Genomic DNA, 27487 nt, shown 5'->3' on the forward strand with positions numbered 1-27487 from the left:
GAAGTTTAGAGAAAAAAGAATAAAAAGAAACGAGCAAAGCCTCCAAGAAATGTGGGACTATGTGAAAAGACCAAATCTACGTCTGATTGGTGTACCTGAAAGTGACGGGGAGAATGGAAACAAGTTGGAAAACACTCTGCAGGATATTATCCAGGAGAACTTCCCCAATCTAGAAAGGCAGGCCAACATTCAGATTCAGGAAATACAGAGAACGCCACAAAGATACTCCTCGAGAAGAGCAACTCCAAGACACATAATTGTCAGATTCACCAAAGTTGAAATGAAGGAAAAAATGTTAAGGGCAGCCAGAGAGAAAGGTCGGGTTACCATCAAAGGGAAGCCCATCAGACTAACAGCGGATCTCTCGGCAGAAACCCTACAAGCCAGAAGAGAGTGGGGGCCAATATTCAACATTCTTAAAGAAAAGAATTTTCAACCCAGAATTTCATATCCTGCCAAACTAAGCTTCATAAGTGAAGGAGAAATAAAATACTTTACAGACAAGCAAATGCTGAGAGATTTTGTCACCACCAGGCCTGCCCTACAAGGGCTCCTGAAGGAAGCGCTAAACATGGAAAGGCACAACCGGTACCAGCCACTGCAAAATCATACCGAAATGTAAAGACCATCGAGACTAGGAAGAGACTGCATCAACTAACGAGAAAAATATCCAGCTAACATCATAATGACAGGATCAGATTCACACATAACAATATTAACTTTAAATGTAAATGGACTAAATGCTCCAATTAAAAGACACAGACTGGCAAATTGGATAAAGACTCAAGACCCATCAGTGTGCTGTATTCAGGAAACCCATCTCACGTGCAGAGACACACATAGGCTCAAAATAAAAGGATGGAGGAAGATCTACCAAGCAAATGGAAAACAAAAAAAGGCAGGGGTTGCAATCCTAGTCTCTGATAAAACAGACTTTAAACCAACAAAGATCAAAAGAGACAAAGAAGGCCATTACATAATGGTAAAGGGATTAATTCAACAAGAAGAGCTAACTATCCTAAATATATATGCACCCAATACAGGAGCACCCAGATTCATAAAGCAAGTCCTGAGTGACCTACAAAGAGACTTAGACTCCCACACATTAATAATGGGAGACTTTAACACCCCACTGTCAATATTAGACAGATCAACGAGACAGAAAGTCAACAAGGATACCCAGGAATTGAACTCAGCTCTGCACCAAGCAGACCTAATAGACATCTACAGAACTCTCCACCCCAAATCAACAGAATATACATTTTTTTCAGCACCACACCACACCTGTTCCAAAATTGACCATATACTTGGAAGTAAAGATCTCCTCAATAAATGTAAAAGAACAGAAATTGTAACAAACTGTCTCTCAGATCACAGTGCAATCAAGCTAGAACTCAGCATTAAGAATCTCACTCAAAACCGCTCAACTACGTGGAAACTGAACAACCTGCTCCTGAATGACTACTGGGTACATAACGAAATGAAGGCAGAAATAAAGATGTTCTTTGAAACCAACGAGAACAAAGACACAACATACCAGAATCTCTGGGATGCATTCAAAGCAGTGTGTAGAGGGAAATTTATAGCACTAAATGCCCACAAGAGAAAGCAGGAAAGATCCAAAATTGACACCCTAACATCACAATTAAAAGAACTAGAAAAGCAAGAGCAAACACATTCAAAAGCTAGCAGAAGGCAAGAAATAACTAAAATCAGAGCAGAACTGAAGGAAATAGAGACACAAAAAACCCTTCAAAAAATAAATGAATCCAGGAGCTGGTTTTTTGAAAGGATCAACAAAATTGATAGACCGCTAGCAAGATTAATAAAGAAAAAAAGAGAGAAGAATCAAATAGATGCAATAAAAAATGATAAAGGGGATATCACCACCGATCCCACAGAAATACAAACTACCATCAGAGAATATTACAAACACCTCTATGCAAATAAACTAGAAAATCTAGAAGAAATGGATAAATTCCTCAACACATACACCCTCCCAAGACTAAACCAGGAAGAAGTTGAATCTCTGAATAGACCAATAACAGGAGCTGAAATTGTGGCAATAATCAATAGCTTACCAACCAAAAAAAGTCCAGGACCAGATGGGTTCACAGCCGAATTCTACCAGAGGTACAAGGAGGAGCTGGTACCATTCCTTCTGAAACTATTCCAATCAATAGAAAAAGAGGGAATCCTCCCTAACTCATTTTATGAGGCCAGCATCATCCTGATACCAAAGCCTGGCAGAGACACAACAAAAAAAGAGAATTTTAGACCAATATCCTTGATGAACATTGATGCAAAAATCCTCAATAAGATACTGGCAAACAGAATCCAGCAGCACATCAAAAAGCTTATCCACCATGATCAAGCGGGCTTCATCCCTGGGATGCAAGGCTGGTTCAATATACGCAAATCAATAAATGTAATCCAGCATATAAACAGAACCAAAGACAAAAACCACATGATTATCTCAATAGATGCAGAAAAGGCCTTTGACAAAATTCAACAACCCTTCATGCTAAAAACTCTCAATAAATTAGGAATTGATGGGACGTATCTCAAAATAGTAAGAGCTATTTATGACAAACCCACAGCCAATATCGTACTGAATGGGCAAAAACTGGAAGCATTCCCTTTGAAAACTGGCACAAGACAGGGATGCCCTCTCTCGCCACTTCTATTCAACATAGTGTTGGAAGTTCTGGCCAGGGCAATTAGGCAGGAGAAGGAAATCAAGGGTATTCAATTAGGAAAAGAGGAAGTCAAATTGTCCTTGTTTGCAGATGACATGATAGTATATCTAGAAAACCCCATTGTCTCAGCCCAAAATCTCCTTAAGCTGATAAGCAACTTCAGCAAAGTCTCAGGATACAAAATCAATGTGCAAAAATCACAAGCATTCTTATACATCAATAACAGACAAACAGAGAGCCAAATCATGAGTGAACTCCCATTCACAATTGCTTCAAAGAGAATAAAATACCTAGGAATCCAACTTACAAGGGATGTGAAAGACCTCTTCAAGGAGAACTACAAACCACTGCTCAAGGAAATAAAAGAGGATACAAACAAATGGAAGAACATTCCATGCTCATGGGTAGGAAGAATCAATATCATGAAAATGGCCATCCTTCCCAAGGTAATTTACAGATTCAATGCCATCCCCATCAAGCTACCAATGACTTTCTTCACAGAATTGGAAAAAACTACTTTAAAGTTCATATGGAACCAAAAAAGAGCCCGCATCGCCAAGTCAATCCTAAGCCAAAAGAACAAAGCTGGAGGCATCACACTACCTGACTTCAAACTATACTACAAGGCTACAGTAACCAAAACAGCATGGTACTGGTACCAAAACAGAGATATAGATCAATGGAACAGAACAGAGCCGTCAGAAATAACGCCACATATCTACAAGTATCTGATCTTTGACAAACCTGACAAAAACAAGAAATGGGGAAAGGATTCCCTATTTAATAAATGGTGCTGGGAAAACTGGCTAGCCATATGTAGAAAGCTGAAACTGGATCCCTTCCTTACACCTTATACAAAAATCAATTCAAGATGGATTAAAGACTTAAATGTTAGACCTAAAACCATAAAAACCCTAGAAGAAAACCTAGGCATTACCATTCAGGACATAGGCATGGGCAAGGACTTCATGTCTAAAACACCAAAAGCAATGGCAACAAAAGCCAAAATTGACAAATGGGATCTAATTAAACTAAAGAGCTTCTGCACAGCAAAGGAAACTACCATCAGAGTGAACAGGCAACCTACAAAATGGGAGAAAATTTTCGCAACCTACTCATCTGACAAAGGGCTAATATCCAGAATCTACAATGAACTCCAACAAATTTACAAGAAAAAAACAAACAACCTCATCAAAAAGTGGGCGAAGGACATGAACAGACACTTCTCAAAAGAAGACATTTATGCAGCCAAAAAACACATGAAAAAATGCTCACCATCACTGGCCATCAGAGAAATGCAAATCAAAACCACAATGAGATACCATCTCACACCAGTTAGAATGGCAATCATGAAAAAGTCAGGAAACAACAGGTGCTGGAGAGGATGTGGAGAAATAGGAACACTTTTACACTGTTGGTGGGACTGTAAACTAGTTCAACCCTTGTGGAAGTCAGTGTGGCGATTCCTCAGGGATCTAGAACTAGAAATTCCATTCGACCCAGCCATCCCATTACTGGGTATATACCCAAAGGACTATAAATCATGCTGCTATAAAGACACATGCACACGTATGTTTATTGCCGCATTATTCACAATAGCAAAGACTTGGAACCAACCCAAATGTCCAACAATGATAGACTGGATTAAGAAAATGTGGCACATATACACCATGGAATACTATGCAGCCATAAAAAAGGATGAGTTCACGTCCTTTGTAGGGACATGGATGAAACTGGAAATCATCATTCTCAGTAAACTATCGCAAGAACAAAAAACCAAACACCGCATATTCTCACTCATAGGTGGGAATTGAACAATGAGAACACATGGACACAGGAAGGGGAACATCACACTTTGGGGACTGTTGTGGGGTGGGGGGAGGGGGGAGGGATAGCATTGGGAGATATACCTAATGCTAGATGACAAGTTGGTGGGTGCAGCGCACCAGCATGGCACATGTATACATATGTAACTTACCTGCACATTGCGCACATGTACCATAAAACCTAAAGTATAATAATGATAATAATAATAATAATAATAAAAGAAAAAAAAAAAAAAAAAAAAAAAAGAAAATTACTGATCGAATCTTTCTGTGTAAAAATTGGGCATTGTTTCTAAAGAAAAAGTACCTTTTAATAAAAAGATTCCAAAGTTCAGATGAAAAAAAAAAAAAAAAAAAAAAAAAAGAGTAGAGGTTCTTTGAATTTCAACTGTTGTCCCTTGGACAGTTTACTTAACTTCTCCATTGCCTCAGTTTCTTCATCAGTCAAATGGGAATAATAATAGTACAGAACTTCTAAGATTATCCTAAAGTTGGAGACCCTCTACGTAAAAGGGCTTAGAAGCTCCGCTTGGCATTGAGAAAGCTTTTGATAAATCCTTGTTGTTCTTGTTACCACTATGACTACTACCACTTTCTGAATCATTTTTACTGAGCCCCACTTAAATGAATTATAGTTTTTCTCTGTCTGCTTATTTTTTTCCCTCAGCATCCATAAACCCAGGCTATTAAAATCTCACAAGTAGAGACAAATGAGTGGATTAGGGATGCCAGTGATATTTCTGACCATAAGAACTGTCCAATCACTGCCCTTATTAAGCACTGGAAAACAGTCTCTGCTTCCAAATCTGCCTGGTACAAGTAAAGGTCTCTTTCCACCCTCAGGAACTGTGAGTTATTCTGCCTACTAGTGTAGGTCCTCTCCAAGGCTGTACATTTGATAGGATTGAGCCATTTGAGAACCAGATGCACCAAATGGGCAGGTTTCTGCCTTCTGTGCTCCTGCAAGGAATCACAAGTTTGTGGTCTGCTTCCCTAGACCTCAGTTAGAGGCAGGTTTTTTTCCCCTCCACTTGCTTTCTCTCAGATTCAAAAAGATGAAGTCCAGGGTTTACTATCAATCATAAGCTGAAAATGGGGCATGAGGGTTACCCTGGAAGAAATAAAAATTTCACTCCCAATAGCAAGAAAAACAAGATACCTAAGAATACACTTAACATGAAAGGTATGGGGCTTTGTAAAGAAAATAATAAACTATTATTAAGTAGTATAGGCCCAAACACATGAATAAAATGTTACATGCCCGCAAAGGAAAAGGCTTAATATTCTAAAGTTATTTTTTAATTAAAATTTAACATATACAATAATGTAATTCAAAGCAAAGTATATTAAATTTGGGGTTATGAGAGGACTGAGTAAAATTAGTTCTGAGTTTATATGAAATAAAATATGTCCAAGAATATCCTCCCAAATTTTGCACTGAAGAGTAGGGCAAGACTGGACTTCACAGATAATACAAGTTATTATAAGATTATGCTAATTAAAATGGTATGCTTTTGGCATAGGAATATATACAGAAATTAGCAGAATAAAAAAGAAAGACAAAAATAAATCTACATATATATGGATATTAATTCATGACAAAGGTGCCATTTCAATTCAGTAGAAAAAGTAGGACTTATTTAATAAATACTGTAAGCATAGTTGGCTGGGAAAATAGTTAAAATTTGAATGCACACTATGCAGAAATCAATTCCAGATGAATTAACTTCAAGCATAAATGATAAAAAATATTAAAAAGAAAACTAGGGTATCATTTGTTCAAGCTTTGAGTGGGTGAGATTTTCCCAGGCAAATGGGAAACCCAAGAGCTACAAAGGAGAAGACAAATAGAATTGACTACATGAAGATTTTAAACGGTTGTATGGCAAAAGACAGCATAACTGAAGTCAAAGATGACAGACTGAGAAGATATTTGACAGAAACTGTGTTCACAATTGTAAGCAAAGCTCCACATGTTGATTAGAAAAAGGTGAGCAATCCAATACAAAATTGTTCAAAGAATACGATCAGACAACTGGCAGAAGAAGAAATCCAAATGGCCAATAAACATGAAAAGAAATGTATCATTACTACCAAACCTAAGAAATTGACACCCATAAAAATTGTTCAAGGGGCAGTGCTGAAGAACAGCAGAGTTGTGAAATGGAATTCACATAGGATGCTGATGGAGGTGAAAAACGCCACAACATATTGGAAACATGAGTTGGCAGTATTTATTCAAACAAGCTTTTCAGTTTGCATATACAGGCTATGACCAAAACTTGGACTTGAGATTATATCCTATTGAAATAAAAAAGGCGAGTATATAAGGACTTTCACTGCACCATTTTGGTGACTGCAAAAATGGGATCTACTTGATCATCTACCAGTAGATAATAAATTATATTTTAAATTATAGGTGTGAAAGAACTGGACTATACTTCTTAAAAGAATCAGATAAAGCCATATCTATAAACCCGAGGACATGTCTACTTTCAAGTATAAAAACAAGCTGCAGAGTAATATGTACACCATGATACCATTTAAAAACAAAGTCTTACAAATAATAGCTATGTTTGGAAAAGGATGGAGAAAGCCATAAAAGTATACATCCCAAGCTGTTAGCACTGGTTATTTCAAGAGGATGGGAATGGGAGGAGGTGGAGGGAAGGTTATTATCTCTTTCTTTATACATATTTGGATTGTTTCACTTCTTGAAGTACATACTTGTTTTTCGTGACTTCAGAAAATGTTAAGGACATTTAAAAAATAATTGTGCCTTTTCGGAATTGATTGTTGTGGTCAGTTTGACTACAGCACAGTGCTTGGAAATGGAACTATGAAGTCAGACTGAAAATGGCAACAGGGTCCAAATAATGAAGGACAAACATATTTCATCCCTAGTTAGGAGTATTTTGTGTTTAAGAAAGGAAGTGATCTCGTCAGAAATGCACATTTTAAAAAACAATACAATTTAGAGCAGGAGTAGGGAATTTTGGAGTTGTCCATATCATAGAGTCATTGAAAAGCCCCAGCCAGAGGGAGAGGAAGGAGAAAATACAAAAATAATGTTTTTCAAACTACTGGTTGCAATGTAGTAATGGGTCTTGGAATGACTTGAATGGCTTGCTACTAAGATTTTTGAAAAATGAAATAGAATATAAAATATCAGTGGTCACTACACTTATTAAGAGTGTTAGTCCATGAATTTTTTAGCCATATAGATATTCACATATGCCAATGTGGCAAATATGTTTTTACTAAATTGTGATGAAAAATGTTTCCAAGTGTGGGTTGCAGTTTAAAATGTTTAAAAGCTAGAGGTAAAACTGACAGAACACATCATCTGATAGACTGTGAAGTACAGGAAGCGATAATCAAATGACGTTAAGATTCAGAAATATACAGGCCGGGCGCGGTGGCTCACGCCTGTAATCCCAGCACTTTGGGAGGCCAAGGTGAGTGGATCACGAGGTCAGGAGGTCGAGACCATCCTGGCTAACACGGTGAAACCCCATCTCTACTAATAATACAAAAAAATTAGCCGGACGTGGTGGCGGGCGCCTGTAGTCCCAGCTACTCCGGAGGCTGAGGCAGGAGAATGGCGCGGACCTGGGAGGCGGAGCTTGCAGTGAGCCAAGATTGCACCAGTGCACTCCAGCCTGGGTGACAGAGCGAGACTCCATCTCAAAAAAAAAAAAAAAAAAAAAAAGATTCAGAAATATACAAAAGGAAGGGATAATACACTTCACCTTATTTTACATAGTCACAGCCACCTCTAGGACATCACCTCTTCAGTTAAAATCTACTCTAGGATACCTGAATAAAATTAGGATTCAGGCCAATTTTTACAAATAAGAGTAGTACAAGGTGGCAATATGGTATCATATTAGGCATTCCAGAAAGGTAAATGGCCATAAATATGTCCCCTCTTCTAGCACCTGAAATTCTACAATTAGCTTATTTCCTTTTCTGAATCATTTCAGATTCAGCTGGTCCATTTCAGACCAGCTTTAAAAAACAAACAACAACAACAACAAACAAGAGATGCTATTTAGAACAATGATTGCTCAAGACCCTTAACTCATGCCCCTACTCTCCTCTCCTGTCCAACCTTTTTTCTGGATAATTAACTCTTAACCACAGAATGTGGGTCAATCAGAATTAAAGACTGGACCCCTTTGTCCTCTGAGCCACCCGCTGTTTCTGGGTTCAGGTGTCTGTGCAATTGTTATTACACTTCATTTCTTTGTTGCTTCAGTATGTAAGGCCCTTGATTATAGGGGAAGTTGTTTTTTATCACTGTTATTTTAATTTGTCTTGATTTCACCAGCATCTGCACTATGTCTGGTACACAAAAGGTACAAAATTAGAATGGGTGAATAAATGAATGCATGCTAAGCCACTCACTAAATTCTCTTTCCATCCTTTACAAGTCTTTGCTTGGTAAACATCCACCTTCCTTGGATATTAAGCTTCTATGATCTGGATGCTTTTCCGTTATTTGATCAGCATGTGCAAACTTTCCATATACCCCTTACAAAAACAAAAACAAAGAGCAAAACCTTCCTCAAATTTTAAACCTATTACTTTCCTTCTCATCACTAAAAAACTTTCTGGAAAACTACTCACATTTTACTATCTTCCTTTTCTCAATTGCATTCACCCCTCAAATCTTAATATATGGCATCCCCTGATCACACCTACAATTTGCAGGAAATATAGATGACAGAGAAACAGACAGCATAGGGATATCATTAACAAAATCCAGACTGTGGCAAACTTTACAGGAGAAACAACTCAATTTCTTTAATAACCAGTGGCATATTCATATGTCCAAACTCAGCAAATTGTATCCACTACATATGTGCAGTTTTTTGTGTATCAATTATACCTCAATAAAGCTGTAAAACAACAGCAACAACAATTAATTGCAATAAATGAAGAAAAAAGAGAGAGATGTAGGTAAACATAGACTTAAAAGATATTAAACAATTTCAATGCATAGGCATTTTCATTCCCAACAAATTTTATAAAGCAATTTATGAATTCACAATGGTGGGGAATGACCATTACAGAAATGAGAATTAACTGGATATTTGATGACATAAAGAAATTGTTGTTCATTTATCTTAGGTGCAATAATAGTATGATAACTGCATATGTTTAAGTGACCTTATCTTTTAGTGATACATACTGAGACATTTATGGATAAAATAATATGATGTCTGAACTTTGCTCCAAAGTAATATGGGGGGAGTGGATGGAGACATGGCTGAAACAAGGCAATGAGTTGAGATTATTATCAAATCTGGGTAATGGATACATGGAAATTTAGTGTTACATTTTAAATACCCCATAATAAAGAGTTTAAAAAAAAAGAACTGGTGCTTTCCACATCCTACTTAAACTGCTCTGGGCATAGTCAGGAATGACCAACGTGGCCAACATCAAGGGCATCTTTTCGAGTCATCATCATGATCCCTGCCGTACCTAGCACTGCTGCCTACTCCTTACCTCTTGACAGTCTCACATTTGATTTCAAGGTTCTCTTCTGATATTTCCATACCTCCACTGTCCTCATCACAAAGTATCGTGGGAATACCTTTTGGGGAGCTGTGCTAGGATAGGGAGTTCCAAGACTAAATTAGAGTGGGTGAGAGGGACTTGTGTGAAGCAGCAGAGTCAGGCTGAGAAAGCAGAATCACTGTCCAAAGCCAATGTCATAGGTAAAAGTGCCATAGTTTAACTGTATGGAGTGAGAGAAGGATGGATATGAAAACACATTATTACAAGGATGATATTTTGGAAGTTCAGAAGCAGAATAAAATCAAAGATGACCAAAAGTCCATAAAGATTACCTTTAAAATGTCAAAAAAAAGTGCTCCATTCTTAAGAGTCTCTAAGCATCCATATGGTGGTGGTGATGACAGCCTCAGGTGCCACCTGCACAGCAGCCCGCCTCCCTAACAGAAACTTCTCAGTCTCCTGCATTAGCAACTCCAGTTGCCCTCTCAATATTCAGCGAGGATTTGAGTGCCTTCCATATGCTCAGTATATTATCCTAGTTCTGCTTCTCATTTTACTTTATACCAATTGTTTTTAGCCTTTTTTAAATCAGAAACTCCTATGGGAATCCAGTGAAAGGCATGGATCATTTCCCCAGGATAAAATGCCCATAAACACCTACACACAAAATTTGGCATGCCATCTATTTTATTGCATTGGAAATTTACTTCAAATATGCAGACTTAAAACAACTTTCTCTATGTCACAAATTATATAAATAGCCATTTTCTGATTATAAAAAAAGGAAAAATGCAAACTGTATATGCAGAATAAGGTATCCCAATTGGGTTCAAAAGTAAATATCAATGCTGTTGTGTTTTGTTTTGCTTTGTTTTCGCTTGACAGCAGTGCTGTAATTGTGATGTTTGTGATTAGGTATGTTTCTGTCCTCTTTGATTATGCAATTAATTCTGAATTTTCATTTAGTTAATAACTAGAGCTAAATGTCTTACTCCTAAAGGTATGCAGCAAGAAAGGAATCATTTTGCTTTGTTCTCTCTGTTAGATGAAGGTCACAAGCTGTCACAAGTGTCACAAGCTGGGTTTCCTAGAAGGTAGACTCTAAGACAATTAGCACATAGGAAGTTTATTAGAGAATGCTGTTGGGATTAACACTGTGTAAGGGTAGGAAAGAAAGTCGAATTGAGCAGACAAAGAGGTTAATGGCAAGGCAGCCTCCAGGAAGCCTCAGCTGCCCCAGAGGGAAGGCCCTACATAGTTATCCTGAGTAGGAGCTACAGGCCAGGCCATCAGGCACCCATATCAATCAATAGTTGGATGCCGGCTGCCCCAGAAAAGGTGTGACCTCAGATGAGGCTGTGCTTTTCAGCCAAGGCAATTCCTAAGGATAACTGACAGCTGAGAAGCCCCTTCCAGCAGCTCTCCCAGTGGCTCTCCAAGCGTCTGGGGGAATACATGTTTCATTCCTGAAGGGAGATCTGGGTAGCACATGACAGTATCCACTACAGGAGGTTTTTCTCAAGAAACACCAGAATTATCTGAGACTCCTCAAAGTGAATTCTTGTCCCATCATTTTTGGTGTACCCAAGTCTGTACTGTCATCTTTGACAAGGTTTACAGCCTTTCTACTTTTGACCGCAGAGAAAGAGCTAGAGCTTTATGACTCTTGTCTCCAGCCTATAGATATCTGTCTCAGCACTAAAAGTTTTACATTAAAACCTACCTGCAATCCCTTCTCTGAGAGATGAAAGTGGGCCAAAACAGTTTTCTCAGCCTGTTTTAAAATAGTTCCATCAGATTCTTGAATCAAAATATTTACCTCAAACGTATGTCAAAATTTTCCACAAAGTAAGCCAAGTCATGTGGGAACTCTATGTGGTCAAATATTCTGAGGGTAGATTTCCTTTTTACTCAGAGAAAGGGACATATCCATCTGATAGTTAGGTGCCTTAAAGCCTTGATCTCTGGAAAACCTGAGAACTTCTTTCTGAAGTACAGAAAACCTTTATGTGATTCTTCCATTTATAGACTAAGCCTCTGGAAAAGACAGTGATTGAAATTTTTGGTTCTAATTGAGTTTATGGCTCTCAGGTCAGGATGATTATTTGGAAGTAAACGCCACTAAAATCACAAAGTCTGACATATTTTGGAGCATTGCAGATGCTTCAAAACTTGTAAAACAGAAATTCTTCTCCAATGGCCTCAGCATCACATAACAGTAGATAACCGGAGGCACTGGTTGCTCTGATTGACATCAGCAGTGATGTGCCAGCAATATGAAGGAAACTGAGGAAATATCAGTGCTTCTTTACTAGATGAGATTCTTTGCAAAGACACCTTTATTCCTCCTCTTCTTTGACTATTTCCAGAGAACTTAAAGTTCTCATGAATTTTGGTTCTCACAAATTCTTTGTTTGGATATAAGAAAATTAATCTTATAACAACAACAAAGCTAATAACTATTGAAGATCTTCTGTAGGCCAATGATAATTCTAAGTGCTTTACTTGTATTATCTCAATTTTCACAATAACCCCATGGAGTAAGTACTACTCTTACTCCTATGTTACAGGTTCCCATTTTTAGGGATGAGAAAAATGATACAATGTGAGCTTAAAGAAGTACCCTAAACTCAGAGAGCTAGTAAGGGTGAGGCCAAGATTCAACAAGCTGCTCTGCTTCAGTCTGTCCTCTTAGCTACACTACATGGTAATTCAAGTAGCTTTGAGGGACAAATGTTAGTCTGGGAATCATCCCAACATATTTACATGGAGCCTTCCTCTTATCAAAGTTCTACCCGGCCTGGTGTGCATTCAGGGCGACACACATAAGCTGTGGCTTTAGTTTTGTTGGCTTCACACTCTATAGACACGACTTGGCCCGAAAGAGGCATCATGGCTCCTGTGTTGCATGTTCAGCAATGAAGGTAGAACAAAAGTAGCTGAAATTTTCATTGACATTTCTTAATTACAGCCAGATCCAACATAAACAAATACAAATTTCTATAATCATAAATAGCAGGATGTTTTTATTTAATCCCTGTAGAGAGGAAACTATTCTTGATATTACAATGTGGGGATAAGGACAAGGATGCAGTGCTTAAGTATGTCCATTTTAAACCTGTTTGGAGGATGCGCTCACTCTTCTTTGTCCCCTGCAACCCTGGATCCATTCTCTGCTCTTCCCCTGCTTCCCTGTGCTGCAGGAGGCTGATCTCTACAGACTGTCTTTCCCCAGGCTCCCAGGCTAACAGGCTACATTTGGATTCAACCAGTGGAAAGCTCCAGGGGGATGGTCAGAGGGCAAGAGGAGTGAGCACTAAGGGCATTTCTTCCCTGCTCCCTCCTGCTTTCTGCCTCGTTTCTGGCAGGGCTATCCCTCCAGGAATACAGCTCCTCCTCAGCAGTACTTGCTCTGTGACAGCAGTACTATTGGGACATCCCAGTGTTGCCAGTCTTTGTTGCCTCTCTATTCCTTACTGGTTTCTTAGCCCTGCCTATGTCTGTGTAAACAGTCCTTTATTCAATGCGTTGCAGTTGTGCCATCTGGGTGGAATTCTATCTCCTGCTGGGATTCTAACTGATCCAGAGTACAAAAGTACAATACTGCTCTCATAAAAATATTTGAGATGCAAAAGGGAAAAACAGAATTTTAAAAATAAGAGGAAAAAAATGAAAGATAGCAGTCATTTGGGAGGCCTAATTTATAAACCCCTGAAAGGCCACATTTACTAGGTTAAAGGCCCTGCTCTGTGCAATCTTCCCAGGTGATCCTCATCCATTCCCATGACTTCAAGTGTTATCTATAATCTTGCCCTCAAAGTGTAGCCCTTGTACTGGCAGCCTTAGCACCATCTCAGAGTTGTTAGAAATATAGGCTCTCAGGGCCACCCCAGATATACTGAATCACATTTGTATTGTAAAATTCCTATTTATTCATAGCCACATAAAAATTTGAAAAACACTAGCTACACATATGATGACCCTGTGACGGTTAATATTGAGTGTCAACTTGATTGAATTGAAGCTGCAAAGTATTGTTTCTGGGTGTGTCAGTGAGGGTGTTGCCAAAGGAGATTAACATTTGAGTCAATGGACTGGGAAAGGCAGACCCACCCTCAATCTGGGTGGACACCATCTAATCAGCTGCCACCACTTCCAGAATAAAAGCAGGCAGAACAACGTGAAAAGAGTAGACTGACTTAGCTTCCCAGCCTACATCTTTCCCCTGTGCTGGATGCTTCTTGCCCTTGAATATCGGACTCCAAGTTCTTCAGCTTTGGGACTTGGACTGGCTTCCTTGATCCTCAGCTTGCAGACGGCCTATTGTGGGACCTCACCTTGTGATCATGTGAGTCAATACTCCTTAATAAATTCCCCTTTATATATACATCTATCCTATTAGTTCTGTCCCTCTGGAGAGCTCTGACAAATACAACCTCTAATTTTATATCATTAGCCCAGTAGTACACAATGGTAGGGGGCAATTTTGCCCCTCATGGGACATTTATCAATGGTTGTAGAAATTTCTGCTTGTATGAAAGGTAAGGTATTCACAAGTTCTAGAAATTAGAACATGGACAACTTTAGAAAGCTATTTTTTTGCGTACTAAAAGTTTTTTTTTTTAATTTCCGAGCATTCCATTCTATCGATGTATCAAATTTAGACAATTGCTAGTTGATGGACATTTGAGTTGTTTGCAGTTTTTAGTGATTATGAATAAAGCTCCTATTTACATTATAAAAAACACAGAAAAACACAGAAATTTCTGGTTGTTACAACTAGGAAATGCTACTGGCATCTAATGGGTAGACACAAGGGGTCCTGCTGAACACTGAACCAGACAGCCCTCTGTAACAAAGAATGATCCAGTCAACATGTCAGCAATGCTGGGGTTGAGAAACCCTGCTTCAGGCCTGCCTCCCAAGCCCTTGACCCATGTTTTTGACAGTCCAAAATATAACTCTATCGTGATATCTAGAGATAACTCAAATTCTACTCTTCCTTAAATCACCATCATCATTCCCAAACCTAAATCAGCCTCTAAGTCCCTTTTCTTTCCTAAGTTAGAAAACTGGAAATCATCCTGAATGCCTGTCTACTTCACCAAATTGCTCATAAAATCCTGTCACTTTCACCTCCTTTGTACCCTTCTCTGAGCTGCCTTAGTGCATACCCTCTCATTCCTGCCTCATCTACTAAGTAGCCTTTTAGTGGATTCTGGGTCACCTGGGTCTCATCCCTTTAGTCCACTCCTCACACTGAGTCCTGAGTCATCATCCTAAGGATGAATGTGATCCTCCCACTTTCCAACTTAAAGATTCATTCTAGTTCCCCAACACTTGGTGCCAAAGTTGTAAAATGGTATCCCCTGGATATGATGGTATGATTAATTTGGTTCGCACGGTGTTTTTAAAATTGAGAGATTTAGCATAAAATTTCACTTTTCTAGCTTCTCTTAAAAAATGAGAAGATGTATCATCCCTGAGCTCAGAGTCCCACATAAAGTGATTCTGCTATTCTCTCTCCATGGGTCATAAGCTTTTCAGTCTGCCCCAGTGCCCCTTGTACCTGAACCCATTTTCTGACTTGAGCCCACATGCACTTTGGCATACAGAATAATATCTAAAAGGCTTAAATTTGACTTAGAATGCTAGTAACACAAACTGGTCTTAATTTACCTTTCCACCTCATCCTCTACACCCTTCCACACGCGCACAACAGCTATCTAAAAAATACACTTTTATGAATATTCAAACATACACATTATCTCAGAAAGTTGAGTAAATTATTTATTTTCATTTATTCAACAAATATTCATTGAACACCATATTATATGCCAGGCATTGTTCTAGGTATTGGGGATCTTCCAGCAGGAGAGGCAGAAATAAAATCTGTCCCAGATGACGATGAGTGCTGTGAAGAAGGAAGTGGGGATGAGGGATGAAGGGCAACAATGGGAGGGAGGGAGGTGCTCTTCTACACAGTGCACTCAGAGGAGGCCTCTCTGATAAGATGACATTTGGATGGGGACCTAAAGGAAGTAAGAAAGTAGGCTACAGAGATATCTGGGGAAGAGCACCTGAGAAGGCCTTAAGGTTAGAATACACTTAAAGCATCTGAAAATCTGCAAGGCAGTTATTGTTGCTGGAGCAACTTAAGCAAAGGAGGTTGAGATGAGAAGTAAGGCCAGAGGATCAGTTAGAGAATCAGAATATGCAGAGCTTTCTGGCCCATGATGGCACTCTGCAGAGTAAAATAAAGAACTATTGGAGGGTTTGAGCAGAGGCATGACATAATTATTCTTTTCAAAAGAATCACTATTGCTACTGTGCAGAAAACAAACTTTAAAGTGGCAAGAAGGGAAGCAAGGGAACCAAATAAGGAACTAGTACAACAGTCCACCATATCATTACATACATCTTAGCCATATCATATATACATATTATAGCTTTCAAGTCATATGCTTCCTACCATCTTGACTTAAAGCAGCACAAATCATACCAGAAGAATAATTAATTATATATTCACAAGACCTTATAGGATAGCCTATGCCATGAATTGATATTTATCAACATAACATTCACTAAAACTCCATTGTCAAAAAGCATTTCCCCTTTGAGACATTCAATTTTCTTTTCATAAAGACTGTCAAAATGATGTCTCAGGTCTTCAGTTGTTGGTGGGGAATTGGGATGGAAAGTGACAGTTGAAAGAAACCAGATTAGCTATGGGTTCAAAATTGTTGAAATTGGAAGATGGTTACCTAAGGGTTCATTACACTATTCTTTCTATTTTTTATTATTTTAAAATTTTCCATAAAAAGTATTTTAAATTAGCATTTAGATATTACTAATATTAACATTTTAATATAGAATTGTTTTAAATGCACACTTTACTAGTTCTATAATTATTCCCATATTTAAATTCTAAGCTATATTTTATGTATTTGATAAATGAATAATAATAGAAAAATCCTCAAAGGTGAACTACAAACTATATTAAGATTTATAATAACTGGAAGTCTAGAACATTAGAATATTTTACATTAATTATCTTGTCTATTTTTCAGACATAGTAATTTTAATCCTTATTATAGTAGCTTTTAAGAGGGCTAAATACTTCTTCCCATTAAGGCTTGCTAGATATAGTATCAGAAATGTGCTTAATAAATTGCACCTTCCTTGAAAAGAAAAGGTGATGGACTGAAAAATGTTTAGCTCTACCATGCATAATTGATAGGCTCCCTAGTGCAAATAAGTGTCTAATAAATAATTAAATTTAATCTCATTATAAGAGTTTTCATAATGGGATAATTTAATTAAATGAAAGCCAAAAGGGTTTCCAAGGGTTGAAAGATGCTAATGTTGCTGTATTTGGCTAATGGTCTGGGGATACTATACTGAAGAAAGTAATTCACATGGGTGCATGCATTATTTAATGAATCCCTCTGAGATGGAAGAAAGGACAGATCAATGATAACTTGTCATTTTATCATTGCTTACAAAGCAGATTTAAACAACCTAAGATATGTTAAAGGTGGAAAACATGGAAAAAAATTTAACAATTCTTTTAAAAGACAAAGTAACTACATCCGTAATATTACACAGGAAGCTTTTTTAAAAAAATTAAAATACACATTTTTCTATGTACCACTATGTCTACTTTTTATCTATTACTAAAATGAACATAAATAAAATCTCATAAGCTGCTGTAGAGTCAGGTCAGATCTGGCGCTAAGTGAAAGTAATAATGGATACAGCATGTATATCTGATACTAAAAAATTGATAGCTGAGTCATGAGGGACCCATTAACAAGCTTTTTGAGTGAGCAGAGTTTTGTGCTTCAAGTCTCCAGAAGCACTTAGCCAGACTAGAATAGTAAAATTGTAGTCTAAGTAGTTATCTCAGTTACAGGTGATCAGTTATGAATTAATATGAATGGTGAAAAGCATCACTCTTCTATATTATTTTTAAAAGCATCATTTTGTGAGAGGCAAAGGTACAAACACCACAAAATTTGAGCAAGGTTGTCAAGGCAGGTTTGTGGGCTTTTTCCTACCGTTAACACGGCGATTAAAAACACTTAGACTAGGCACACTCTTGATTTTTTAAAAAAGTTAAACATAACTTTTCATGTGGTGGTCATGTCCAAATTTTGCATTTAAAACATCAAAGAACTAACACATTGGCCTCAGAGTGCCAGGTCTATATTTGGGACAAATAGTCCATCCTCTGAAACCCGAGTCATGGGGCTCTCTGAGCCTAGGAAAAACCTTGTTTACAGGGAAACTCCTTGTTTTCATCAGGGATAAAAAGATGGATGAGCAATGGATCATTACTTCAATTCCAGGAGTGATCAATCAATTGCTTTCAGGTTGGTGCTGTTGCAAGGAATCCCCCTGAAACTTTGATGAATGTTTCTCTTGGATAGGAACTCGGCACAGACTTAGAGAACTGTGGGGATGAAAGGACACTGGACACTTCCTAGTCCCACTACTTCTTTATACAATGAGGAAACTGAAGGCCAAGAAAAGTGATTCACTCAAGGCCATCCAACTGTTTAATGAAAGAACCAAACTGAAAATCTAGATTTTTCTGAGTGCCAGTCTAGGAATTTTCTTCTACTATGCCAAGTTGCCAAGAGGAATTTTTTAATGATGGCGACATAACAGGATTTTTCAAAACTTATATCTGTCACTACATGCTCAAGTGTGTGTGTCTGGTGGGGTAGGGCAACTTGTGGATACGAAAGTCCTAAAGGTTGTGGAAAAACATGATGCAGCCCTTTGAACAGCTGTTTGGTGGTGGCAGCAGTCAACCATAGGTTACATAAATACAGTGGATTGGCTTTGTCCAGCTCTTCACTTGGCCTCCTCCAAACTTCCTCCCTGCTCTCTAACCTTCAATTAAGACATATGGGATGTCAAAAAGGTACCTGAAACTGAACTAATGTGCTCTCAGCAGCTGCTGCCACTGCACCTGCAAAATGAACAATGTAGTGTGTTGTCCATGTGTATACATGTGTGCAAAGGGAGGGGGACAGGTTGACATGGGGCCAAGAGAATCCAAAGATTTGAAAAGTATCAGCATCAGTATTCAAGGTATGTTGGGTAGTAGTTAGACAAATGATTACCTGTAACTATCAATTTTTAAAGAAGATGTATTTTTCTACAGTGGTCTAATATCTCCTTTCAGGTATTTTTTAATCAGAATATTTGGTTTCACTTAATGTAAAGATGAGAATTCTGAATCTGGAAATCTCTTATGCAATAAACATTGATTCTTCTGATGCCTCTGAAAAAAATGATCACTTTACTTTTATGGGGAAGCCTCCCAGATATATTTTGTCTTGTTTTGTTATACAGAGAAGTCAGTAAAATCTGGTGAGCTTTTCTGGGAGAAAGCAGATGACATTTAAGGCAACTCTCCTAATCCATCCTCCTTTTGGAGACATTAGGGGTTTTACTCTCTAGGGTTGCTGTCTCTCCAACAATTATTACATTGGTTGCTGATCTTTGGTAACGGGAATGGGAATATGCAGGTGGCAAAATATTTGCTTCTGTTGTTTCTCAGGCATAGAAAGTGCAATGCCCTCAGCAGACTCATTCCGAATGTGTTCATAATTAGGGTATTGTCTCTGTCTGTGGTCTGTATATTCTTAGGTAAAGGAACTTATCTACAGATACCTACTGTATTAGTCCATTCTCATGCTGCTAATAAAGACATACCCAAGACTGGGTAATTTATAAAGGAAAGAGGTTTAACTGACTCACAGTTCAGCATGGCTGGGGAGGCCTCAGGAAACTTGCAATTATGGCAGAAGGGGAAACAAACGCATCCTTCTTCACACGATGGCAGGAAGGAAAAGAATGAGTTGAAGGGGAAAAGTCCCTTACAAAACCATCAGATCTCATGAGAACCCCATCACTATCACGAGAACAGCATGAGGGTAACTGCCCCCATGACTAAATTACCCCCCACAGGATCCCTCCCACAACACATGGGGATTATGGGATCAACAATTCATGATGAGATTTGGGTGAGGACACAGCCAAACCATATCACCTGCCTTTATTAGGAACAATGCTACAGGGCAAAAATGATTATTCTCGTTTTACACATGAAAACTTTAAACTCGGAAACCTGCAGAAACTAATCAATGATCACAAAAATAAATGGCAAAATCAGAACCTAAATCTTGTTTTTTTTTTCCTTAAAGTATGTGGCTTTTTCCCTCCACCAAAAGATGCTCCAAGGTACTAATGCTCACAAAGGCATTATGTTTTCAAATTGTTGTTATTGGGTATGGGGGTGTCTTTGCTATCATTCCAAAAGTTTAGAAGCGCTCTTACAGGGCAAAACTAAGTTGATAAAAACATTCTCAAAGATTGAATGTAAATCTCAAAGATTGAATATAAACAGCATACTGTTTTAAACATCTGAAATATTTTCCCCCAACAACAATGGTACACATAGGAATGACACTCATTTCAATGTCCCTCATTACAATGTAGCTTTGAGGATTGTTCTTGAAATATTTTTATCTTTATATTTTCTGATCCATCACATTCTAATGGAGTATTATTTGTTTTTATTCTTCAAACTGGCAAGAGAAATCCATAGTCAAATTGATTTTATTTCTTCAGGATACCAAAATAATCATAATAATTTTCAATAAGAATATAGTTATTTCATTGTCTTTCTTGCTTAATGACCCCATCTTCTTCATATTGTGATTGTATCTCTACATAAAGGATTAGTCATCCGTGACAGATAAGGGTAAGGAGAGGAACAAATGTTGTTTAATTAATTTCATTTAATGTGTTTCAAATATACAATACCACTATTTAAAATTAATGAATTTACTTTGAACTTTTTCTCATGTACCCACATTTTTTTCTTAAAATAGTTAACAGCAAACTACAGAAGACTCTTGCTTCAAAAGGCATACATTCCAAAATATACCTATTCTGTAAAAGTCTTGCCAGAAAATGTATAGGCAAGACCTGAAGACAACTGAGTAGAAAACAGGTCTTGGATAGGTGGTTAGGATCACTCTAGATAGTAAATCGTTTTTACTTGTTCCCCTGTCATTTGTTAATGCTTCTATTTATTTTGTAAACCTAGGTAAATGTTAAACAACAACTTCAAATATCTAGAAAAATGGCCAGCCAAAATCTCTTTTCTATAGAAGTAGCAAGCTTCTTTCTTTAAAATATAAGACAAAATGTTGGATGAAATTACCTAAAAAACATTCACCATCGGTTACAGGTGCTTCCCAAGCTGCAACACCACCTATACCAGGCCCAAGCATTTTTCAATAACAGGATATTGCCAAGGGAATATATTTATCTGGCATACATTCCAAATGAAATATAAGCAATCAAATTTCCTACAATTGTTACAGTCAGATCCACAATCTCTAGTTAATGTATTTAATCCTAAAACATCTGAGTCAAAATTCAGTGATTCAAATGGTAATGACACTGTATAAAGTATGTAAGAAAATAGGCATGACCATTGGTTTCAAAATTAACATTCTAATATTGAGGTTTAAATATCCTAAAATGTTTTGCTTAAGAAAATCTTGAGGTTTTACATTTGTGAATATACATTGTATATGATAATTTCTATGAAGGCATAATTTCTCCCAAATCCAAGACTTACCTTAATGAAATATGAAGCCCACTCACATAAAAAAACTGCATTAGAGACAGAACTCTTCTGACTGGGAACAGTAATTTCAGTAAGATGGCAAAACTGGTGAATGTCACCTTATCTGCCCAGCTGGAGAAGTCTGTTTCCAGTCTGGACATATTTTTTGGGCTCTGCACTATGGGATCGATGCTAGTTCCCCTTGAACTTTCTGCTTGCTAAGGTTTTTCACTTTTGTGACATTCCAGGTCTCTGTTCTCGTCCTGGCCTGCTGGATGGTTTCCTATAGTCTACCGGGTTACATGTGCCTTCCTTCCTGCTCTACGGGCTAAGAGAAGTAACATCAGGCTCCTAGTAAGAATAGTCACCAGATCTCTTCAAGAAAAGCCAGTAAAACTCCAGAAAGAAAAATGAGAGCTTCCTGACTTATGTTCTACATTGTTTCTAAGAAAATGCACACTTTAGGCAGGGCACGGTGGCTCACACCTGTAATCTCAGCACTGTGGGAGGCTGAGACGGGTGGATCACGAGGTCAGGAGATTGAGACTATCCTGGCTAACACGGTGAAACCCCGTCTCCACTAAAAATAAAAAAAAAAAAATCAATTAGCCAGGCGTGGTGGCAGGTGCCTGTAGTCCCAGCTACTCGGGAGGCTGAGGCAGGAGAATGGTGTGAACCCAGGAGGCGGAGCTTGCAGTGAGCTGAGATCAGGCCACTGCACTCCAGCCTGGGCAACAGAGAGAGACTCCGTCTCAAAAAAAAAAAAAAAAAGAAAAAAGAAAATGCACACTTTAAAAACTTGCTTCTTAAAGAGGGAGAGGTTGAGAAAGCAAACAGTAAACTTTTGAACAGCAAAATATAATTTTTAAAGATAAAGTATGCTAATGATTTTTACAGATCCAAAAATGATGTTCACCTTATTTTTTTAACCAAGCCTATGAAATTTTCACATTAGTTTTAATTATTACCTGTTCTGAAATATGATTAAACATCCCTTCCACAACACACACACAACGGGAAAAATACCTTCTGCACACAACCGTAAGGGGGAAATTTCCCTTATCTAAGGAGCTTAATATCAATAAGCAACTGATTCCTTTCCAGATTTGGATATTCTTGGGTCATAAAAAGTCATCTTTAAAAAGTGAGTTCTCCCTTGAAGGCTTAGTGTGTGTGTGTAGGTGAATGTGTTTGTTTGCCTTGGCATCACTGGTATCATCGGAATCATGTCCCAGTATTCTACCCATAAACAAGCATGCTTGCTGGAACAGGCTGAAAGAGGGGCAATATTCCAGGAAACCAATGGACAAGCCAGCACTGAGAGGAGCCACTGCGAATAATGGGGAAAGAAAGCAAATGTGAAATTCTAAGAACAATTCAGCTCCAGTCCGGATGTCAGAGGTCTGGGATGGCAGAAAAGGTGAAAAGGTCCAAATTAAAGCTATATAGACCTCATGAGGCTGATAGAACCTTGTATTTATTTTTTCTGAGAGGTTAGTTTAGCTAAGCAAGGAATGAAATATAATATCATCCATTCTGGCTGATATTTCAATAGTGTTGACTAATAAGAATATGCATTTATAAGTTCATCAAATACTTTAGTATGGCCTAAACTGATTGTTGTAGGTCATTTCTTTAATCACAGGATGAAGAACACAGCTCTTAATAACATGGTTTTATAACTTTTCAAATAACTTTTCATTGAAATCTGGGTCCATTCTCACATGGAGACATTAACAAGCAAAGTAGAATTATCATTTCTATGTGAAGTACCCGGGAATTGTAAGAGCCAAACAAGGAAAGGGAACCACAACGGGATGGCAGGGTATCAGATATACAACACATATTTGATGTACAAGATCTACCAATTGCCAAAGATTCTTGCCAAGGAAGTATCACTGGAGTTTGGATGAGAGAAAGACTTGGGAGATCAGGGAGAGTGCAGTGTGCAGGTAACTACCAACACAGGGAAGAGAGGGGCCTGCTTCCCCTCTGGCCAGTTCCTGGCCTAACCAGAGGGCTCTTCTTGGGAGCATTTGTGGTTTGCCTTGCCCTTCGAGAGGGAATAGCTGATGTCTTCACTGGGTTTCTGGCCCTTTTTAGATGCTCTTCTTAATATTTAAATCACCAGGTTTGCAAAATAGAGATCTAGTTTACTCAAAAACTATTATAATATCAAAGATTGATGACTTACAATTTTGCTTTATAAATTAGAAATATAAATTCCCAAATCTAACCTTGTTTAATGTTACAGTGGTTGAACTCTTTGTTGTTAGTTGCTTTGTTCTAAAATAAAGAGTTGCTTTTAAGAAAAATGGCTTTTTATGTATGACTAAAATTTTCTTACTTAAAACACAGAATTTATGCATTAACCCTAAAGATTCCTAAAGAAGATGAGAAATAAAAAGCAGGAAGAAGACTCAGAATGAGAAATTTGAAGCCATGACCCAAAATTTGCATAAGATAGATTGTACAGTAGTATAAATCATGGTAACAACTTGTGAGATACAGGTGATTTCTAACAGAGTATGAAGCTGGTCTGCTTTGAAGCACTGTCTTGAGGTTTTCCTCTTCCGTGTGACTGATCTAAACTTAGCAATGATTTTGGAGCTACAATTTTTATTCTCTTGAAACATTGCAATTTTTCATGTTTTTCCCTTCTCTTTTTGGATATTGATGTTGGCCTTGATGTTGCTTCGGATGGGAGTTTACACGAGGCAAGCCCTGCTTAGCTACATCAGCTTGTGGAGCCTTCCTCCCTATGTTTGGTTAGCTTATTATATCGACTCCCCTGCTGCTTAATGACCTGGTTGTAGTTTTGTTTTATGGGTTTTCTTTTCAAATGATAACAATTAAAAATAAGAGAGAATAAATGTCCCAGGCATCAAACCAAAATATACGCAGAAATAAAGAGAGATGGAACACTTAAGGAAAGTCCATTCAGAGTAGCAGACTACAGTCTGAATTATTTGTATTTCTACCATTGCCTCATTGAAGGCTGCTGAATAAATTACCTACTTCTCTCACCTCATTGTAGGCTAAGATCATGTCACCTTTTATGCCTTATATAATGCCTAGTGAGGTCACTGACTTAAAAATCAATAATGTGTTAATAAACAGAATGCCAGTTAGTTCAACATATATGCTGAAAAACAAAAAACAGGGAAGGCTAGTGCATCTCAAAAATTATTAGAGATGGAGCAGTAGGCCAAGCAGGTGGCTCATGCCTGTAATCCCAGCACTTGGGGAGGCTGAAGTGGGAGGATTGCTTGAGTCCAGGAGTTCAAGACTATCTTGGGCAATATAGCAAAACCCTATTTCTACAAAAAATAAAAACTTAACCTGGTGTGATGGAAGGGTTGCTTGAGCCTGGGAGGTCGAGGCTGCAGTGAGCAGTGATGGCACCATTGCACTAAGCCTGGGGGACAGAGAGAGACCTTGTCTCAAAAAAAAAAAAAAGATGAATCAGTAATATAATTAATATTTTCATATGGGTGAGTCTGGAAAAAGGCATATGGGTGAGTCTGCATTGGCTCCTGACCATGTTTCCATTGAATGGTTAAGTTGCCATAAGAAGCAATTTTTGGCATATAGGAGAAAGTATTACTGATTGATAGACTGAAATAGATTGCCCAGAGAGTGCTTTGGTTAACGTTATTTTGTTTGGGGGAGAAGTTATGAAGAAGTATGGATAAGCATGTTTTTTAGGGGAGGAGAGCATTAGTAAAAAGTATTTAATGTAACATCAGTTGATGCTTTAAAACATTACTACCAACCTATGTTGTTGTGTGGCAATGATGCATTTTGTAAAAACCTAATAAAATGTCAGAATAAGATTTATGCAACTATTACAAAACTAAAACAATCTCATGAGTTTAAAATGTATCCAACTTCCTTTATACCAAAAAATTGTAATGCAAAATACATGAATAAGATCAATCTTCAAGGCTGAAACTTTCAAATGCCTCCCTTTTAACAAAATGCATAAAAAACTAGGGGAAATACTCCGTACAGAGCAACATGAAATATACAAACTTTCCTAGAACAAGATCCCGCTGTAGCCAATTCTACCCTACTGGCTGTCTAGTTACCTCAATCTGAATAAGAAACGCTGTTAAATTTAACAAAGAACATCTGTTTTTCATTAGGTGCATTCAAGTGTTCATTAAAGTGTCCTAACTGCTCTTTTCTTTTTCTATTTCACAATGGCTTTCCTTTTAATACTATTGCAAGTTCAGCATGTGACTTAAAAAACCTCAGAGTCATTGTGGCATTTCCTTTGAAAAATGCCAGGAGAAACAAGAGAGAAAGCTGAAATCTCTAAGTTTAATAACATTTTATTACTATTCACCTTTTCCTTACTTCCTAGGGGTGTTTATTTTCAACAATTATTCAAGTAGGCTTCATTGAACCTGAATACCCCAGAGGCCTTCACTCCTGTCTGCAGAGAGGCCCAGGAAAACAGATCTTGAAAGTGAGTTATTGGTATAAGACCCCTTGATGGAAGTGTTTGATCACCTTCTATAGGAGGAAAAATCAGTTCAAAATAATTTAAATGCAATGCTTCATATTGCTAAATTCATTAGAATATATAATTTATCCTGAGTCTTCGTTTTCCAAACATGACCTTTGTTTTCTTAAAAGCATCAAAATTAGCAAATGAATTTGGATACTTACTTCGTTGAAGGAGTAGAAAATATTTTACAGATTTATAGTGCAGACCTATCAGATTTTAACTAATAAATTGCATCTAAATGTAACAAAAATCACTTTCATTTTAATAAATGATAAAAGATGTCTAATCACTCAAGCACACAATTAAGTTGATTTCAAAAAAATTATATTTTTAAGAATGTTGCTAAATACACTCTAAAATAAAAATCCTTATATTTTAGATAATTTAGGTCAAATTATAATAATATACTACATTGGTAGGCACCTTGATAGTAAGAGAAATATAGAAGTATCTTGCAGCTGAAAAAGCAGCACAGAAATCAATTCCAGTATGAAACAGATTTTTGTCAAAAATCACTTACCTAATATGATGAATTATTCAAATGTTACAGATAGAAAAACAAAGGCTTACTCAGAGTAGGTGCTCAATAAATATTAGGTCCTCAAAAAATATGTGTTAAATAGAGAGAGAGAGGTTATGAGCCCAGAATCTGTCATTCTATTTCATATAAAAGGGAGTTGTGTATTTCCAGATAGCATTTCTGATTTCCTACCTGATTTTGAATAAAGAGGACAGGTAGCACTATGATTATATTATTCCTGTTGATATAAAAGATGAACTATAAATACAGCATTATTAAGCCTTGTCAAATGAAGTTTTTTGATAATATGAACAAAAACTACCTGTAGCTTAACTTTGGCATTATGAATACAGTCAAGTCCTCTGTGAAAATTACTTATGAAAGAAGAATCTTAGGAATAAGGCTATATATAAATTTACTTAAAAATGCAAGTAAATTAGTGGTAGTAAAAATAACTTACAAACACCTATCAAGCAAGGCTTTGTTAGTATAGCCAGAGCCACTGTATAAATTTGAAAGGTATTTTATTTAAAATGTATTAGCCCTATCGTAAAAACTTTAATTCACAGGTTTCATCTTCTATGAAAAGTCCAGTAATAGCTTGCCTTTATTAAAGACTTATGTGCCAACCACTCTGCTAAGTCCTTTATGTGTAATATCTCATTTGATCTTTCCCATAACCACAAAGGAGATATCATTAAGAAAAAAATAACCATTTTTATCTTCATGTTACAGTTGCCA

The 27487-nt window shown here is 37.5% G+C and overlaps 1 protein-coding gene across 7 annotated transcripts in view; it reads right to left on the reverse strand.

The window, feature by feature from the left end:
- EYA1 (EYA transcriptional coactivator and phosphatase 1) overlaps window positions 1-27487 on the reverse strand; it is a 357313-nt gene that overhangs the window by 212009 nt on the left and 117817 nt on the right. The window lies entirely within an intron of this gene.

The sequence above is a fragment of the Pongo abelii genome, chromosome 7 (assembly GCF_028885655.2).
Source record: "Pongo abelii isolate AG06213 chromosome 7, NHGRI_mPonAbe1-v2.0_pri, whole genome shotgun sequence".
In the NCBI taxonomy this organism is placed as follows: Eukaryota; Metazoa; Chordata; class Mammalia; order Primates; family Hominidae; genus Pongo; species Pongo abelii.